Source organism: Delphinapterus leucas, chromosome 8 (assembly GCF_059928025.1).
Source record: "Delphinapterus leucas isolate spDelLeu-1000000601 "Yukka" chromosome 8, BTC_Dleu_Yukka2, whole genome shotgun sequence".
Lineage (NCBI taxonomy): Eukaryota > Metazoa > Chordata > Mammalia > Artiodactyla > Monodontidae > Delphinapterus > Delphinapterus leucas.
The window spans coordinates 110,528,278-110,547,890 of record NC_143136.1 but is presented as its reverse complement, the minus strand read 5'-3'; the positions used below and the strand labels follow the sequence as shown (position 1 = coordinate 110,547,890).

General features: G+C 53.7%; 1 protein-coding gene across 6 annotated transcripts in view; it reads left to right on the top strand.

Moving 5' to 3' along the window:
* ARHGEF4 (Rho guanine nucleotide exchange factor 4) overlaps nucleotides 1-19,613 on the top strand; it is a 250,732-nt gene that overhangs the window by 103 nt on the left and 231,016 nt on the right. Inside the window, exon 1 of one of the 6 annotated variants that reach the window (XM_089916945.1) lies at nucleotides 5-19,296. The exons of the other annotated variants lie outside the window; for them this stretch is intronic. The gene's annotated coding sequence lies outside the window, so the exon portion shown is untranslated. Of the gene's footprint in view, nucleotides 1-4; nucleotides 19,297-19,613 lie in introns of those variants that run through there. 6 annotated transcript variants of the gene reach the window in all.

Below are 19,613 nucleotides of genomic sequence, written 5' to 3'. Positions count from 1 at the left end.
CGTCCCGGGGCCCGCGGTCAGAGCTGGGTGGCGTCTGGCCACGCGTGGGGAGCAGAGCCGGCGCGCACCGCTGCTCCCCGGGCTGACCGCTGGGCCCCCGGGTGGGTGGGGGCACCCCGGGCGCTCCCTGCCAACTTTCCAACGTGCCGATCGGGAGACCGGGAGCGTTGCCGCCCAGATCGCGGAGAAGGAGAGGTGCCCGTTGGAGGCGGCCTGGACGGCTGTCCCGGGCCACCCTCAGCGAGGGAGACCGCCCAGTGCCCGGCCTCCCCCGCACCTGCTCGCTCTCGGCACGCAGGGCGCTTGGCAGCCTCGGCCCCTCCATGTAGGATCGCCGGTTCCGGGAAGGACGGCTTGTGCCTGGCCCAGTCGGTGCCCAGGAAGAGGTTGATATTGTTATTTCCCGGGCTGAGGATACCCGAGGTACCGAGGGAGCATACCGACCGGGTTGGGACAGTTCTGAGGAAGGGGTGTCTAAGCAGGGGGAGGGAAACAGGAACCTGGGGAGTGTTAGACTTCTGCACGGAGTGCGCCCCTTCCCAGGCCCAAGTTCCTGGACTACTCATTAGTGTCCGTGTGTCCATTTCCTCTGGGGCACCCTTACCTCCCGTGCCCCGACGGGGGTCTCATGGGGAGCAGTAAGCTGCGGATTGCCAAGCTCCACCTCCCCAAGTGAGAAACGGATGGGGTTGGCTCTGCCTGGGACCAACTGCATAAAACCAGAGGCAGGGAAGTCAGGGAAGTGTTGTCAGAGTGACAGGCCCCAGAGTGGGCAGCTGTGCACTGGGCAGCCAGACAGTGGGGCTGTCCATGGTGGGAGGAGCTGCTCTACTTGGCTGTGAGGCCACCTTCTCCTAGAGTGCAGACTGCAGGGTCCAGGTAAAGTTCTCTGGCTCTGAGAGCTCTGGGGAAAGTGGCAAGAAGGCAGATAACCCAGAGCTGGACCTGCCGGAGCCCTGCCCTCAGCCAGTCTGGAATAGCAGCATGTGAATCAGCTCACACCATAGGGATAATTCATGCATACAAGCATTGGGAGGGGAGAGGGACGGAGCCTTTCAGAAACTTAGTGAGTGCAGGAGACACCTTTGAAGAACAGGGGAACCTGGCAGGTGTGAGAGCTGCGGCTCTGAACACACAGGCCCCCCTGTACCCCCCTTTGAATTCTGATTTGTTGGTCTTTGTTTTCCCATTTGGAAACTGTGGACAACAATTCCACACCTTTGAAGGTGGTTGCGAGGATCTTACTACAAAACATACGTATGTTTATAGAGCAGTGAGCCTGGGACCTTCGTCCTTCCCCACCCATGGCAGTGGTCACAGGTCACCCAGGTGAGGGGAAGTCTGCCAGGCAGAATCAGAAGCTCAGGAAACAGGCAGGTGTGGCTTGGGAAAGAGGTCACTGGACATCCCAGAGCAACCACCTTGCCTGCCCGCCTCCTCGGAAGGAGGGCCTTTGGGGAAGTATTCTCATAGGACACACTTTCCTCACGTTCCCAGCCAGTCCCCAGAGGCCTTTCCACCCCTCGTTGTCCCCGGTACCTGGTGCCTACCCTAGGGTCCCTGGAGGTCCTGAGATACCTCAGGCCTCTCTCTGTGCATACCATGGGGATGAGCAGATGTGCCTCTCAAAGGATCTCCCTTTCTGCTGCCCTGCAGAGCCACCCTCAGGAGGGGCCCCAAACACCACGGCAGGCAGTCCACTTTGGGCTATGCAGGTATATCTTGCAGAGCCACCTATAAAGGCCATTCACACATGCTCTACCTTCAGACACTGGTCGTAAGTTATGCCCCGTGAGGCCACAGGAGTGGGAGGCGGAGGGAACCACATCCTGACCCCTCCTGGGCCTGGGCCTGCACTGACCATTCGGTGATAAGTGCCTGACTTGGTTGCTTGCTTGATCAAGAATGCTGCTCCGTCCTAGGGAGATCAGATCGTTGGAGTCCCACGGTCAGACTCTGATAACAGAGACACAGTGTCTACCGAGGTCCAGGAGGAAGAACAGTCCCTCAAACTCCAGGCCTCAGCTGAGACTTCTGTTGGGACTTGCTCTGCTCTGAGCACTGTGGGAACCAACGGGGCATGACAGCCTTATGAGAGAGCCCTTCACAGTGCAAGGAGAGCAGAGAGCTTGCCCACAGCCTTTGGGATCACCCAGCGAATGAGTTGGAGTGGCACATCCAAGGAGGAATACGTTGCTTCAAAACTCCAGACACCTGCCCAGCACTGTGCATCTTTCTTGGTGGTAGGGGGCCGAAGTCCAGCAACATGCCTTTCGCTTTCAAAGCGCTATCCAAAATGTTCCAGAAAACTGGACACCTCTGCTGCCTGCCTGGAGGCTTCACTGAACTGGAAAGTCCCCGTTTTCATGGAATTTTTGCCCCACACTCCAGTACACATTAGGGTACCTTGCCACTTGCTGTTGTCCAAGTCCTGTCAGTGTGGTGCCACAGACCAGCATGAGGTCCTTTGGGGCAGAAAGGTCAAGGTCTCTGCTCACTAAATTATGGCACGAATCAGTGAAGCCCTGAAGTAGGGTGGTGAAGCTATGTTGCTGTGCCTCTCGTGGGGAAAGCACCTGACTTCTGATGAACCCTGAATCAGCAGTTGAGACAAGAAACACACACACACACACACACGCACACACACGTACACTTTTTGCCAGATTAATGGACAAGGATTTAACAGATTTATTCCATTTAAGGAGATCGCTTGTGAGACAGCACAGGAGAATCCACACAGTTGAACCTAAAACTGTCCACTGGCATTCTTCAAGATCCCATGGCTTCTGAACAAGCCAAGCTGGGAAGTTGAAAAGGGCTGCAGTAGGGATTTCCGCTCCTTGGCTGGTGATTTCTTAGTCGCCAGAGATGAAGTATTGCTTTTGATTCCCTAGTTTGGAGGGGAGGGTGTGTTCCAGAGGCTTCGAGTCACCCTTTCCTACCACAGTCTCCACATCATGAGTGAAGGAACTGGGGTGGAGTTTCTACCAGGGACTGAGCGTGTCTTTGCCAGCTGAACACTCTGGAGCTGGGGAAGTCTCGGTAGGACAGATTCAGGATTCCAGTGGGCTACCGTGAAGCGGATGCATGGCAAGCTTCCGTTTATGACCTGACATGCCTGCCACCTCCCATAGGCCAGGAATTCATGTTAGCGCAGAGCCAGTGTTCACTAACTTCTGAAAGGTCCAGGTGTTCCTCAGTACAGGAGCCTTCAGAAGATTCATAGTACTATTTGCTTAGGGTGTTATTGCAGGTAACCAGTCTCCCCTTCATTGAAGGGGCTGTGGGTCTGTTGACTCAAGCCTGGGAATTAGGCAAGGGGCAGTAGAGTTTAATCAGTGAATATTTATTGAGCACCTACTGTCTGCCACACACTGTTCTAGGCACACTAAGAGCCTTTTGTCTACTTTTGTTTTACATTTTTTCTCAATATTACACAAGTCCAATAGGACCCCATTGGTGTTGCCCATCCATTTCAGTCCCGGCAGCCCCATGATCAATTAGTTGATGCCAAACAGCTGTGGCATCAGAACATTCACGTTGGCTTCTGGCACTTTAATGTTGCTTCTCATCCTCTGTCATCCCATCTGCCACCAAAGATAGCATTTCTCATCAGCATCTCCAGCTGATAGAGAATAGCATTTATGGCAATTTTCCAAGATGTTGACATTCTCCTTGCCAAAGTATTTCTCTGTGCCTCTGTGTCCGTTTGGCTCTACAGGGGACACAGTTAAGGCATGGTGAGCAGGTTGCTCTTGATAAATCCACCCCGACACTCTGCTCCTTCAGATATTTGGATTCCTTCAAGGAATTTTTGCCCTTTCCATTTCAATTCGTGGGGAGCCAATATCAAGCTGAGGTTTTAGTGAACCAGCAAGTCAGCTGCTGGAGCACACCTTGGCTGCTGGAGCTAGCTTGCCGTCTGCAGAACGAGTGCACGCCCCCATGTCAACACATTCATCCTGACCCACAATGTTGTTCATCCCTCCACGGTCAGATGCTCTCACAATCCATCCCCACCCATTTCCCCAGGTCTTTGCCAGTACATGTTGGCAGAGTAATAATTTTCTGAAACGTGAGCCTTTTCCTCCACAGTTTGAGTTGGTAGTTGGTTCCCATGGCCATGCTGAGATCTGACTCTGCTTTTTGTTCTGGAGGCAGGGAAGAGAGCAGGGGTGGACAGGAGGAGAACTGGCCTCACTTTACAGGGCAAGGTGATCACAGGCTCTTGAAGCAGCCAGAGAGGGGAGCAGGGGCTGAGTGGGTTTGTGAATCCCCTAATAGATGGCCATTCCTAAGGCCAGGGCTCTCCGTCTTTTCTAAACGATGCTCTGACTTGCATTCAAGGAGCAGGGAAGCAATCCATTCAACCAGCTTTATAATTTACCAATCCACAGATTGGTGGAATCAGACTGCTCCTGGTTCAGGGATATCTCAGGCTTGAGTCTGCAAAAGAGAGGAAACACTTTATGTACAGTCAGAGGGAGTCCTGGGAGTTCAGGGATTTGAGTTAGTTATTCTCTCTCTTTAATCTGGCCAGGGTAGTTAGAAGAAACAGGCTCACCCCATAGTACTTGAGATCTTCATGCCTTTTCCTCAGGTTTTATAGCAAAGTCACATTTCCCCCCAAAGCCCCTAGTAGACTTGGCCACAGCTGATAGAATTAGGCGGTCGTCATGCATGCAATGAGGTGCCAGAGTTCCGTAACTTAATTCCCAATATATTTTCACTGCCTTTGACCTCAAATTGGTGGATTAACCAATCCCAGCACTTCCCTCCCCCTTTCTTTAAGGGTCTGTTATCTATAATCACCCTAGTAACAATTTCTTTACTAGTGAATGCTCTTGGTTGCAAAAGGAAAAAATAGACTCCAGTTAAGTGAAAAAAAAAAGAACTGTCTTGTCAGGGTGTGGGGTAGCTCCCAGAACCCAGCTTGGGTGGGGATCAAAAAAAGTTGGGGCACAGTCGGCCCTGCTCGACAGGCCAGCTGCTGAGGATGCCTCTGGCAGGGCTGATTCTGGACACTCAGCTCTGTCGCACCTCTGAGAATATGTCCACCTCCCTCTTGCAGGTGGTTAGGTCTGTTCTCAAGATCCACCGTCCTACCTGGAACTGAGCCGAGCTGCCCTCCGGAGGGTGGGAAGGGAGGAAATCTGCCCCCCTTTCTGTTACCAAGATGGATGGGGCCCAGTTTCTCAATTGTCCTGGGATCCTTTCCTCCCCCCAGTCAGGACTGCTGTTCAGATGCTGGGCAGGAAAGCAGCAAATACCCCGCACGCAATTAAAGTCCCACCAGGACTCGCTCAGCCTGTCAACCTTAGGCGTGAGGGGTGTGCACCCCAGGTCCCAGAGGCATTTGCTAAGGGGTCACCCACATATTCCAGCTCTTCTGGGTAAAGGTCACAACAAGCACCTGAAGTCACACAGACCCTGCCCTGTGAGAGGTCATGAGGAGGCTGTCCCCTTGAGTCCTAAAGAGGCTAGTCTCTTGGGATGACAGAGAGAGGAGAGGGCAGGGTGGGCGGGACAGACCAGCTCTGGGAATCAGCTGTCTGCCATGAGGCCCTCAGTGCCTCCGCAGGGCTGCTGTTTCCCCAACACCCTGGACTCTGCCATCCTTGGCCCATCATGCTGCTTAGAGGTCCGGTGCTTCCTCTGCCCTGGGGCCTTCTCTTCTGCGCAGCCCTTCACAAGACTCAGCTGTGGCCGGAGGCTAGCGGCCACCTGTGCTTTTACTCCAGACCTTCCTTCTGCTCCCTCTGCGAACTCAGGAAACAACCTTGACCTCACCAGGTCCTCTCCATCCAGCCGTTCAAAATATGCTTTCCAAGCACCTCCAAATTCTGAGCCCTGCTCTCTTCCTCTGGGGTGAAGGCTCTGAGAGGGTGGGGCTGGGGTTTGGAGCATCGTGTCCTGGGAAATGCTAGCTGAGCCTGGGAATGAATCAACCAGCAGGAGGAAAACCTGGGCCAGGTCAGTGCCCCGAGGGAGCCCCTCGTCCAGGGGGCCTGAGTAGGCCACCCACGGTTGATGGTTCTAGAGACGTATCCCCACAACCTTCTCTCCAAGCTTGGGCCAAGCTCACCCCAGCTCGCTAGACTTCGGGGGCCCAGCCTCCCCATTTCTGGGTGCCTGTCCTCCCCTCGGACGCCAGCCAGTGTTGGTGGTCCTTTCAGGGCCAGCCTGAGACTCCAGCCACTGTTTATAACCTCAGGGAGTTGCTGGGCTTGAATTCACTCTTGGTACTGTGTAGGGCTTGCTGGCCCCAAATGTTTTGTTTGCTTCTCCTGCCAGGTAGAACTGGGCAGTGTCCCTGCGCTCTGGCTCCTGAGAAGTGCTCTGTCTTTCAGGAGTCCTTTCATGGTTTCCTCATCTCTGAAATAGGCAGTCTTCTCCTCGCTAGCTGTAAGATTGTGAGGTTTATTGCCTGGCTCCTGGACCCTCCTGGGTACCCAGTGTGAGCCCTCTGAGGGGTGTGGGTGGTACTGCCTGTGAGGCCCTGCAGCCTCTCATATGGTGACTCATGTGCCACTGGTCAAGGGGTTGAGTGGTGTCCCCACGCTCACAGGCTGCCCTTCCCTGGGGTACCTCCACACCACACTAGCCTCCCCACCATATCACCTCCTCCAGGAAGTCTTCCTTGATGCTTCCTTCTCTCCCCTTTGGACCCCTTCTCTGTGCTGTCTTTGCAGCTCAGCTTCCCTCAGTCATAGGAGCACACTGAGTTATAACTGTCTCTCACTCCTCCATGCACACATTCATTTAAGTATACTTTTATTAAGGGTCAACTTACTGTATATTTCTATTTCATACTGTTCTTAGAAGACTCCATGACTACACATTATAATTTTCTTTTTCCCCAAGTTCCCAGCTTTTCCATTTACTCTCACATATGACATGCCACAATGACACAAAAACAAGCCATTTCATACCCCATGTACATCATATGAAAACCCCACAGCAGAGTGGAGACGATGCTTCCATTGTACTTAGTAATTAATGAATGTACTAATTCAAAACTCATCATATTTGATATTGGGAGGTAGATTCATGAGTGTTTGTTTTATTATTATTTCATAGCATATGTAAATTTTTTTTGTATCCTATATCACACAATTTAAAAATCGACCATATAATGAACCAATCAGCACAAACCGGAAACAGGAAAAAGGAAACAGAGAAATCCTCTTCCTGTTCTCATGCACTTGCTGTCCATGGTGGAGGCGTCGGGGGGTCAAGGAGGAGAGTGGGAGAGGGACCCCCTCCTCAGTCATCTCCCAGGGGCTGCAGCTGGCCTCTGGATCTCCTGCCTGTCTAGATGCCTGAGCAGTGCAGGTGGGAGGGTGACATCCAGGACCTGGACGGAGCCGTGCTCAATGGCATCTGGTTAAGTAAATGACAAGAATATGACTTTGGAGCACAAGCGACAGGTGAATGAACTGCTTCCTTGGCGGCTCAGGCCAGTACAGCCAGGGCCCTGCACACCTGGGACCCGAGGCTGCAGCTCTCAGCACAGCTGCACGTCAGAATCACCAGCTACACAGACTGAGTGGGTTGGAACCCAGGCCTGGGGCCCGGGCCCTGGTTCCTAGGCTCACAGGGACTCCAGGGCACGGCTGAGCTGAGAAGCACTGATCTACAGACCTTGGAGCCGCCTGCACTCCCCACAGGGACAGGGCCGTTCTCGGGGTTTCTCTGGACTGAAGCCAAGGCCAGACCATAAGTCGCCCTCTGACCTTCACACCCCCCTGTTGTATCCGAGGGGCGTATGTGCTTTCCTGATGACTGGGCGTGACCGTGGCTGAATCCCAGCAGTGGTCCGCCATAGACCCCGGCCCCCCAGGCAGCCCCAAGTGCCATGGGTGTTCGCCATGTAACGTGTGTACCAAATAGGCAATTTGTCTCTCCTGGCAGCTTCTTGCCAATGAGGTGAAGATTTCCTGAGCTTGAGAAGTGACCTTCTTGGAGCGGGGCCTGGGCCGGGAAGCTGCGCTGCGTGGTGCTGACCGACCTCCTGGGCCCCCGGCATTGGCGGTGGGCCCGGGGGTGGGGCGGCGTAGACCAGCTCTCCCGTGGGGCTCAGTGCTCACAGGCACCTTCATCGGAACCCCGCAGTCCCAGGGGTGTTGTGAAAGTTAAATGATAATAAAAACACGGAAAAGCACACAAATCACCCAGCGCAGAGTGAGCACTCGACGGCTGTTACTCATCTCCTGTGCTTTTCTTTCCCCTTCCCTGTTCCTCTCTTCCCCCAAACAAATAGTCTTCCTTATAACCAGTGGAGTTGAGTGGAAACCCATCTCCTGATACGGGGCCACATGAGGATGCTGCTCAGGCCGACACTGCTGGTGCAGCTCCTGTTATGGGACAAGGTGCGTTTTCACAGAAGAGCTCGGACTATGCGACACTCCCAGAGAAGCCAAAGTCCTGGAAGGTGGTTTTCCTCGCGTGAAGACTGAGCCTTGTGAGAAAGTGGGCAACAACTGAACGGAGGTACATCCGCGGAACACCACTCAGTGAGAGAGGTGTGAACCACTGGTACACACCCCAACCTGGATGAATCTCCAGAGAATGTGGCTGAATGAGAGCAGCCCAAATGCTGCCTGGCTGCATTGATCTAAAATTCTAGACAATACTGACAAGTCTCTAGTGACGGAAAACAGGGTGCGGGGCAGGTGGGGGTCGGAGAGTGGTATGGCAGAGGGGCATGAGCTGGTGGGGACATGAGACGTTCATTGTCTTGTCCGGTGACAGTTTCGTGGTGCATACACATGTTAGAAACCCTCAAGTCCTACCTCCAATGTGTGCAGTTTACCAAATGTCAATTATACGTCGATAGAGCTGGGGTCTCTCTCTGGAGGAACCGGCCTTAGATCCCTTAGCCAGAGCAACTCAAAGCACTCCTCCCTCCTTGAAAACAATCCCCTTGCTTTCTTCACACCCTTCCTGGGGTGCCACGGGCACAGAGACTACAATGGTTATGGGGCAGCAGATGGCCAGTGAGACGGAGGCCCCATCTAAGATAGAGACGAGGGATTCTGGTTTAGTCAGCTGAGGTGTCCTTGGCACATGCCACTGGTGTGTCATTGCTGGCTGGTCCTGTGAGAGGCACAGGGCCTGGGGGTGCTCCATCAGCCGGTGCCTTCACCCCGAGAGTCAGGCATTGTGTCCCTGGGAGGGTGCAGTGCCTACCTGCAGCTCTAGGACGTGGTGTTGGAAAGGACTTCCTGCTGGAGTTGGCCTGGTGACGTGGGTTTGGAGAGATTTAAGGAAGCAGGAGCAATTCTGTGATTGGGTGACTTAATAAATCTCACCCAGGAGGAGAAACAACTGGTCTGAAGCTAAACCTGGGGTTGACGAAGCAGCCACCGTCACCCGGCGTAGCCAGCTCTTGCTCTCTGTGGCCTGGACGTGTGTGTTCCATCTGTGCCCGTGAACATGGAGGGGCTCCATCACAGCCCCAGGGTGCCTTGCCTGACGGTGATGCTCCGTGACATTGTTCACGTTCCACAGGAGGACACGGGGCTCCACTGTGACGCCAGGGTGGCTCCTGCATTTCGTGGCCACTGTTGTCCTTGCTCATTGGAAATGAGTCGGGTGCATATCCAACCTCTGAGAGCTGTATCCACGGATACATGCCGAGGCCCCTCCTGGCCCCAGTGACTCAACTCTCCAGAGGGGGGCCCAGCGGGTATTTGGGAAAAGGCTTGGGGTGATTCTGTGACTCTGCTGTGGACCATGGTGCAGAGCCCCGCTTGGATTCCTGACTTGCTGAGCCCAGCAGAGTTGGTGCTCTGAGCCCCTCCCCCAGCTTCCCCCACCCCCGCCCAGCCAGCTCCAGCCTCCAGAAGCAGGTTGTCCCCCCTCACCCAGGAGACTGGCCTTACCCAGCACTGCAGGCCCTCTGCACGCTGCTCCGTGCTGGGGCCATGCTGACCAGCGGGGAGCTGGGGACCCTGCCTCTGTCCCAGAACATCTGCTTCTCACCTGGAGTCTGAATTCCTCAATGGGGAAGAGCCATAAGGAGATGTGGGAGACCTTGTAAGACAGAGGAGGTTTCCATCACCACGGTGGACTTAGGGGCACTCCAAATCCTAGCTGTGAACGGGGTGCGGCTCAGCCATCCAAATCCTCAGTTTCTCTGTAAAATGGGGGTAACACGATCTGTCAGATCATGGAAGTCGGTGAGCTCCCATTGGTAAAATACGTGGCCTGGGGACCTTGAGTTTTCAAGAGTGAGGCCCCTCGGAGGACTGGACCCCAGGGTGGGAGCACATTTGGCATTCTGTCCCCTCCTGAGGCTGCCTCAGTCCCTTCTCCCTCTGTGAGTTCTGGAGTTGATAAAATGTCAGGAGAGGATTCACCAGGGAAAACACTGGCTGAGAGAAGACACAGCCTCCACCCGAAGGGTGATGAGTAAGACACGGACCACGGGTGGATGGGGAGCAGGGCAGCTCTGAAAGGACAGCCCGTGTGGCCTCACCCCCGTGCAGCACGCAGCCTAGTGCCCAGCTCCACCTACCCTCCTCATTGTTGTCACACGGACCACGTGGCTATCACCCTCCCCTGGCCACAGTCTCAGGAACGTGGCGGGAGCTGAGCCTCTGGACAGGGACACGTGTGGCAGGTCACCTCTGGCTGAAGCTGACTGGTCAAGTGGAGACCACAGGTGCTGGAGAGGCCACATGGAAGCAGGAACTCCCCAATGCAGTGGGGAAGGAGGCCTGGACACAGGACACTGGGGCCGGCTGGGAGGAGCTCTGAGGTCCCTGTCTCCAGGCAGGAGAAGGGCTGTATTTGCAGTGCGATGGAGTTTGCACAAGACAGGAGCTTTCTCCAGGGCAAATGAGCTCCCACTCTGTCTCAGGACCGCCCTCTGAAGCCGCCCCTGGGAGGTGGCCACTCCCTCAGGCTCAGATCCAATCTAAAGTGGCCGGCACTTTGGCCCAATGTTCTGATTTGATCCCAGAAGTGCAGTTCATTCGTTCCATCTACAGCATCTGCCAAGTCCTGTTTCATCGCAGGCCTTGTGATGGGGAGACCAAGCCATGAGGGAGACAGAGCCCAGCCACACACCTGCCCCCAGTAGGTGGTTCTGAATTCTCCTGAGCACCAGACCAGCGACCTTCTGCGCATTCGGTGGAGGCTGTGACCCGCACGCTGGACACACCCCTGCTTTTGTGTGCATGCACCCTCTGCTTGCAATCCCAGAGGCCCACCAAGCCTGTGGATGGCAGTCTAGGAGACCTGCTCTGGCTTGTGAGCTCATGAGGACCAGGGCCACAAATTACTGTTTTTCTTTCTCCCTCTCTAGTGCCCAGCACGGAGCGTTGAGTGAGGTGGCAGCTCTGTGCGTGTTTCAGTGAGGAGACCGGGAACATGGCCCTTTGCTCCACATCACTGAGACCTGGGTAGTAGGGGATGGGTAGATTGTCCATGTTAGTGGGACAAAGAGTCAGACACTACCCATGGGGAATGGGCCATGGTGGGGCTGCAGCGAGGGCCTGGAGGGGTTGGCACGCCTGGGGATCAGGTGCCCAAAGGGAGGGCACTGAGCCCTGAAGCCCAGGGCGGGCACTGGCTGACAGTCTTGGTGCACAAGGGACCTGGCCAGGGACGCTGCCTGGAGGACAGTGGGCTGGGCCTCAGACGGGCTGGGCGGGCCCTGGACATCTCTGATCCTTCACCCCAGCCAATGCCAGGGAGGAAAGCTGGTGCCAAAGCAGAGAAGTGAGAAGGGAAAATCAAGCCTGCCAGGAGAGGAAGTACTGCCGGCCTGCGTGCGCCCCAGGGGAGTAGAGGGCCGCTCGTGGGGTCTCACCTGCTGCCCCCACTTGTGCCTCCTCATCCACAGCCCCAGCCCAGTAGCACCTCCCTGCCCCTCCCTCAGATCGGTGGCTTTCACAGCCCCCCTCTATGTCCTTTAGCAGCACAAGTTCTCAGAGCGTGTTTGTTTCTCTCTAAAAATGGTCCAGTGCCGACCTGGTCAAGCAGCTCCTAAAGAGCCCCAGGAGGGTGCTGGGATCTTGGGAAGCTCTGGCTCTTCACGGGGGCCTTGGGACGGGGATACCCTGTCAAGTGTTCAGTGTCACGTCACAGGGGCGCAGAGACGGGGAGGGAGACAGGGGTGCGTGGAAGTTTTCTGTGCCCTATTTGGAGAGTTGCCACCTTTGCTGTTCACAGAGGCATCTCTGACCGGGGCCCCATGCCCAAGCTGTCAGTAGGGATACAGCAGCCACGCTGCTCCTGGGGTCACTCCAAAGGGCTGGCCGGGCCACCTTCTTGCTGTAGAACCTAGGGGAGTCGCACTTCAAAGCTCTCGAGAGGCAAGGCAACAATCCACCTTTCCTGGAGCTTAACATACACTTTTCAAAATGCAGTTTGATACTTCTGAAATCAAGATGCATTTATAATTGATGTGTACATTTAAAAGTGATTTCGTCTTCCCTCTCAAAAACTATCATTAACTTCGTGGCATCTGTGCACTGAGGAAACAGGACAGTTGTAAATCTCCCACATGTTCGGGAAACACAGTGTGTGCATCGCTTGAAGGCCCCAGTCCCAGCCCAACCCAGGAGCTGTGTGACTCCCTGAAGAAACTCCCACGTCCAGGGCATCCTCAGAGTGACATGCCAGGACGGAGGGACACATCTCCCAGGGAGAAAGGAAGGAGTCCCCAACATTCCCAGAGAGACTCCCACCAGGCCCCAGAGCCGCCTGTATCACATCTTCCTAGCCGTGAGTGTGATTGGCGTGATTTTGTGTCTGATGCACAGAGCAGCGGCCGCTTTGGCTGAGCGTCCCCTGTGTCCATCTTTGTGAAGGCAGAATCACCTCTCAAGACACCTCAGGGAGCAGGCACTTCTGGTGACCCTTGTGTGTCTGTCAGAGAGCTGCTGACACAGCTAGTGATGGGTCTTCACGTTCAAGGACTGTTTTTCTCCGGGATCTGGTTCTACTCTCCTCCAGTGAGGCCGGCTCCGGAACCCACCTCCCCAGCTTGTCTGTGGCCCAAACCAGCACTAAATGGCTCTTGACTGGATTCCCAACTCCAGATCTTCCAAATTGGCCAAATGCCTCTGTCCCTCTGGTACAGCTGCACGTATCCTAACACAACAGGGCACGTGGCCAGTGGGCAGAGGGGACAGACTGTAGGGATGGCAGAGCTTCTAGCGGGGGTGCAGCGGCAGCAGGCAGGCAGGTGTCCCTCCTAACAGAGGCCTCATTTTGTTGATGAATCAATTCAGACTCCAGGGGGTGACAGGCAGAGGGGTGGAAGTAGAGCAAGACCCAACATCAACGCCCCTATTTTTCCACCATACTGGGTGGCCTCCAGCAATCTAGGCTTTTCAGTGAGACCCTTCGTGATGACGTTCTGGGCCACCAGGGCCTCTGCCGTGCATGTGCTTCTGTGTCCGAGGGAGTGGCCCCCTCCCTGTGCAGGTGTGATGGGCTCCAGACCAACCATGAGTCTGCAGAGCAGCCTCGGACCGCCAGGTGTGGGCCCTCCTGGGGCTGCCACACCCACATCCCACCACGAGCAGTTCTCTCAGTCCCTCTGAGTAGGTCTATCTGCTAAACTGGGGCGACCACCTACTGAGGCCCCCAGGCAGGGCTGCAGAGAGGGCAGGGGGGAGGTGGAGCTCTCCAGCTTTGTGCGATGTGTGACAGCTACAGTCGCGCAGATATGTTGGCATGTGGAGAAGGATGGGTACCAGCTGAAGCGGGGATTCGACCGTCTGCATGACCAGAGGTCAGCACGTGCCTTTCTTCTGTCTGGTGGCCTTGTGGGGGTGGGAGCGGGACCTGGGAAAAGCAGGGCCATGAGGACTCAAGTCAGGACGCGTCTGTAGATGGCGACAGGCATCACCTGCCAGCCCCCGGTGGGCGGGCCCAGCTGGTCTGTGGCTCATTACTTCATGGTCGGGAGGAGAGCCTGTGAAGGCCCCTGGGCGGGCTCTGGTGCAAATCAGTACATTGTGCCGTGTTGTTTCTCACGCAGCTATGTCTTCTCAGGGAAAAGAAGGCCACTCTCTTCCCCTGGAGAGACATAGCTAGGAACTGTGGGCACGAGTGTGCTGCAGCCAGGACCTGGGAGCGGTCCCTTCAGCCTGGGGAGACCTCCTGTGCAGCAGGTCAGGAGGGCAGGCGCTGCCCGCCTGCTGGGAAGGAGCTGCCGCCAGGCCTTTGGATGGGCGGCCACACTGCCTCTGGCCCGAGAGACTGGAGCGGGGCAGGCGGCGGGATCCGCGGGGCAGCAGGTCAGAACCCAGTGCCACGTGCTGGTGGGAAGAGGTACGGCGGCGTCCTCACCGTGGACACACAGTCATTCACTGGAATCTCCCGACCGCATTTTAGGATGAAATAGTGTCTATAAGGCACCGGACACATGGGGAGCGCCTCACGCCGAGTTATTTTGTTACCACAGATGTAATTTTTATAATAGGAGAGACAATTTTCATTCAAGGGTTTGCTGAGCAGCTGCCCTGTGGCAGGCTGGAGTGCTAGAGGGGCTGACATGCGCCCCCTGGAGGAGCCTGGCGTCTCGCAGTGGAGACGGGCAGGCGCACAACAGCAACAAGGTCAACAGCAAGCAGCAACAGCGTCACCCCCGCAGCTAGGGATTCGGACAGGAGGCGGCACCCGGAGACAAGCACTCAGCCCTGCCCTGGAACAGAGGAGATGCCGCAGGAGCCAGGCTCGTGGGAAGCGCTAGCTTGGAGCCCTGTGCGCCTGCGCGGATTCCTGATACCCGAGGGAGGCTTAGGAGCGAGCTGGGGAGCCTGTGAAGGAGGCCGGACGATGTGCATGAAGGCAAAGCATGGGCGCAGGTGTGTGCTGGGAGCACGAGCGTCTTAGGAGATGCCTGGGTGTGAGTGGGGACTGGGAGGGAGAAGTGAGGATGCAGAGTAGGGCCAGGATGTGCTGAGCCCTGGCGTTTCCTGAGGGCAGTGGAGAACCGCGGGGCGGAGACCGGGGTGACATCAGCGGTGGGTGTGCTGAGATCGGAGGCAAGGGCTGGGGGCCACAGGAGCCCACCCCTCCTCAAGGCAGCGGGTCCTCGTCCTGCTCAGAGCCCAGGAGCAGTGCAGAAGAGGGCTTAGTGGGAAAAGGGCAAAGCCACGGCAGCCAGGAGGACAACATGGAAAGGTCCGTTGCTCTCCTGGGCCCAGAGCAAACTCCTCTCCCCTGGGGATTCTGGGCCTGCTGCCGGTCCAGGCCAAGAAGCTGCTCAGGTGTCAGGGAAGAAGCTGCCTCCTTCCAGAAGCATGAAACACCCAGGTCAGGGAGCTCCCATCATGGGTCACCTGGCAAGAGCCACGCGTGTCTGGTTCCTTGGGTTCCCTGGCCTGGCCTTTCCCACGAGACACCTTCATACGGCACCGCGAGGGAGGGACTTCCTGGCTCTGCCACACCCATCCCAAGGCCCAGGCTGGGGTCTTCTGGGGGGAATCCCACACAGCACCTCACAGTCTGATGCTAACAGCCATACAGCTGACAATGGACCTGTGATGGCAGAAAATTCAGAACAACAGGTGGGAGAGGGAAGCAGAGTTGAGCTCCATGGTGTACTTGGGCGTCTCCAGACACAGCACTTAACCTAATTCTGTCTTCTCACCTGTAAAATGCTGCCTACTTCACAGGCTTGTTGTTTGGACTTAGCTGCAAGGTGAGATTTAGAGGAGGCGTGTAATGCTGGCATTCCTTTCCAGTCTTCAATCACATGACGTTCTGCAAAGCACAGAGGTGAGCCTTGACTCACCTATTTCAGTGGATACTGTGAGAAGAGCATGGTCCAGGGCGGAGCTGCAGAGACAGGTGTGGGCTGCACCAGGTGTCTGTGAGCATCAACTTTCAGGAACAGCAGTTTTCTCTGTTTGTCTTGGGCTCTTAGGTCTCTGTGGCATGTTCCACCTCTCTACAACATGAGTGGGGCAGAACTTGAGCGGTGGGCATGTAAGGAACACCTTCATTTGGGTCCACTGTTGTGTACAGGCCACACAAGCTCTGGCAACATCCCGGCCACCGTGGGAATGCAGTGTGGGTCAGGTGAATGGAGGATGCGGCCATAATAGATAAAATACAGTGAGGTCAGCCTTGAAGAATGGAAAGAGCGAGGCTGGTGCCAGAATACCTGCATCCTAGTCCCAGCTTTGCCGTTACCTTGCTGTGTGATTCTGGGCGAGTCACTAAACTTGTGGGATAGGGGTCTCAGTTCTCTCACCTGTCAAGTGCAAACGTCCTTCGTCCTGCTCACCTCCTAGGTTATTGGGACGATGAATCTGATGATGCATGTGGGAATAGCTTGGGAAGCAAAGAAATATGTCCGATACAAGAGAAATGATTTTTAAAATTATGGGGTATACAAACAAAATGGTTAATAAAGTTATGTCATAGAATACTATTTAATGACGAAAAAAATATTCACAATATACTCTCAGGCAATTTCATATTTGAAATAAAGATCTGTACCTATGCTGTGAGGTACATTAAAGTGCTAAAACTACAGGCAAGCCCTGTTTCAGGTGCTTGGAAACCTGCAGTGGAGCAGGCTGAAACTACTGCCCTGGGAGCCTATGTTGGTGTGGGGGGGGGGAGTGCAAAAAATGCACATTCCTTCCATGGAGGGCGTTTCCATAAACTCAGGGTCATTATACCTACCTCTTCCAAGGAAATGGTGTGGGGCACACCCTGGGGCAGCTCTATCGCAGGCAGGTATACACACACACACACACATATATATATATATTTTTTTTTTTTTCCAGGCAGGTATATTTGAGAAGACAGGGCTCCCACTCCCCCCACCTGCAGCTCCCAGCCCGGTACTATGGTTTTACCCCAGGAGGGGCAAACTGCTGGCATTCTCATACCCAGCCCCATGTTGCAGGAACTCTGTCCTGGCAGGCGCTGTTGAGAAGTCTGGGGCTCCCTTCCACACCCAGCCTCACTTAAGTGGCAGCTCTGCTCCAGTCACAGCAGGCAAAGAATACTGGGGCCACAGTCATTCCCTGCCCCAGCTCACTCGTAGGATAGGGGTTCCATGCCAGGAAGGGGGAAGCCACAAGGACCAGGGACTGCCAGCTGGTAGAGTGGGGGGGGATGTCAGTCAGGAAAAGCAGACCTCCACCCCCAGCTCTGTGGCAAGGGCTTCTGCCTGAGGAAAAAGGCAGGCCACGAGGACCCTGCAGCTCTGCTTGAGGGGCTTGACTTCTGATTCGGGACAGAGAGTGGAGGACTTGGTGGAGAGCAATTAAGAGGAAGCTGGTAGCTTCATGAGCCGGGAATCCCCAAGATCACCTTCAGGCTTGATAATTGGCTAGAAGGACTCATAGCCCTCAGAAAAGCTGTTGTACTCATGGTTATGGTTTATTACAGAGAAAAGGCGTAGATTTAAATCAGCCCAGGGAAAGGGTGCACAGGGAAAAATCCAGGTGTCCTCTCCAGTGGAATCACACAATGCAGTGCTTAATTCTCCCAGCAAAGATGTGTGACAACATGTGTAAAGGTTGTCAACCAGGGAAATTAGCCTGAGCCTTATGTCCAGGGTTTTTATTGGTGTCCACGTAGCATGGAGTGCCTACATGACTAACCTTAGCTACTCAGACTCTAGTCTCCCAGAGGTCCCAGCTTGGCCCAGGGCCTCAGGCATGCAAAAACACTCTTACCAGGCAGGATATTCCAAGAACTCAGAGGTTATCTCCCAGGAGCCTGTCCTTTATTTGGAGTGTGCAGGGTTTGAGTAATGCAAGCCTGCTAAGTCAACTCTTTACTGGACACTTCAAGAAACAAGCAAATGGCAGAAAGAGGAAAAGTTTAATAGAGAGACAGCTAAGAAGAGTCCTCCTGGGATCACAGTAAGCCCTAGGAGTTGGGAAGGCTACGTGCGTGTGCCGGCTGCAGCCACACAGGAGCAACCAGAGCAGGATGTGAGTAGACACGGGGGCATTCTCCAAGCTGCATACAGACCTGTCAACACAGGGTGGAAGCCTCAGTGGCACAAGGGTCCTAGCAGGGTCCTAGCAGGGCCCTGCTGTCATCACAGGGCATGAGAGCTCCCCCTTCTGGTCTCCAGACTCTATTTAATTGAGGTTTCTGTTTACTAATTTTTTACAGGGTAAAAAATCTAACAAATCATGGAAACTTAAGCAAAACCTTTGGCCAATAAGTGGCTCAGACTGGTCAAGGCATAGCCCCTAGGTAAGCTGGTTAAAAGAAAAAAACAAGAAGAAAAATCCTGAAGAGGGTTATCAGAGGCTGCACACCGTGTGGGAATGGATTTTGCAGATTAGTTGTCAAGCCACTAAACAAACAAACAAACAAAAGACACAACAACTGACCAGACAACAACAGCATCAACAACCCAGAGGAGGAATATTAATATCCAGAGTTGCTACAATATATTATCTGAAATGTCCAGTTTTCAACAAGAATAGTAACAAAAAATATACAAGACATGCAAAGAAATAGGAAAGTGTGACCCACACACAGGGGGGAAAAAAGCAAGCAATAGAAACACTTTGAAGGGGTGTAGATGGTGGCCTCAGCTGACAAAGACTTCAAAGCAGCTGTCATAAAGATGTTCAAAGCACTAAAGGGAACGATGCATAAAGAATTTAAGGAAGGTGTGATAAGTGTCTCACCAAACAGAAAATATCAGTGAAGGACTAGAAAATATTAATATTAACCAGTGGAAATTCTGGAGTTGAAAAGTACAATAACCAAAATGAAAATTTTGGTAGAGAGGTAATTCCCTGGTGGTCCAGTGGTTAGGACTCCAAGCTTTCACTGCCAAGGGTGCAGGTTCATTCCCTGCTTGGAGAACTAAGATCCTAAAGGCCATGTGGCAAGGCACAAAAATTTAAAAAAAAAAAAATTGAAAAAAGAACAACAGATTAAGACCCAGACAAAAAAATAACAAAGAAAAAAATTTTTTTAATGTTTACTAGAGGGGCTCAAAAGATTTGAGCTAGCAGAATGATTGAACTTGAAGATAGATTGAGATAATGCAATCTGAGGAAGAGAGGGAAAAAAATGAAAAGTGAACAGAGCCTCAGAGAAACGTTGGACACAATTAAGTGCACCCACAGAAGCATAATGGGAGTACAGTACAGAAGAAGTGGAGAAGGTAAAATACATTCATTCTCAGATACACAAAAATGGAAAGAATTTGTTGCCAGCCAATCTGCCTTACAAGAAATGCTAAAAGAAATTCTTCAGGCTGAGAGCAGATGACACCAGAGAGTAATTCAAATCTACATAAACAAACAGAGAATGCCAGTAAAGGTAATTGTTTAGGTAAGAGACAGTTACAATTGCATTTCCATTTCACCTGAGATATCAAATTTATGGGTATGGAGTTGTTCATAATATTCCTTTATTATCCTTTTAATGTCCATGGGACTAGTAGTGATGGCCACTTTCATAACTATGTATTGTATTTTCATTTTCATTCATTTCAAAATATTTTCTAATTTCAGTGGTAACTTCCCTGAATGGAAAAATAAACAGGAGACTTCTCCCCATTCCTTCTGAATGTTGCAAGCCCCTTTCCTCTTCCTAAAGCCAGTTCTAAAAGTCCTATCCTAGAGATTTCTCTGTGCCCTCGTGCCCAT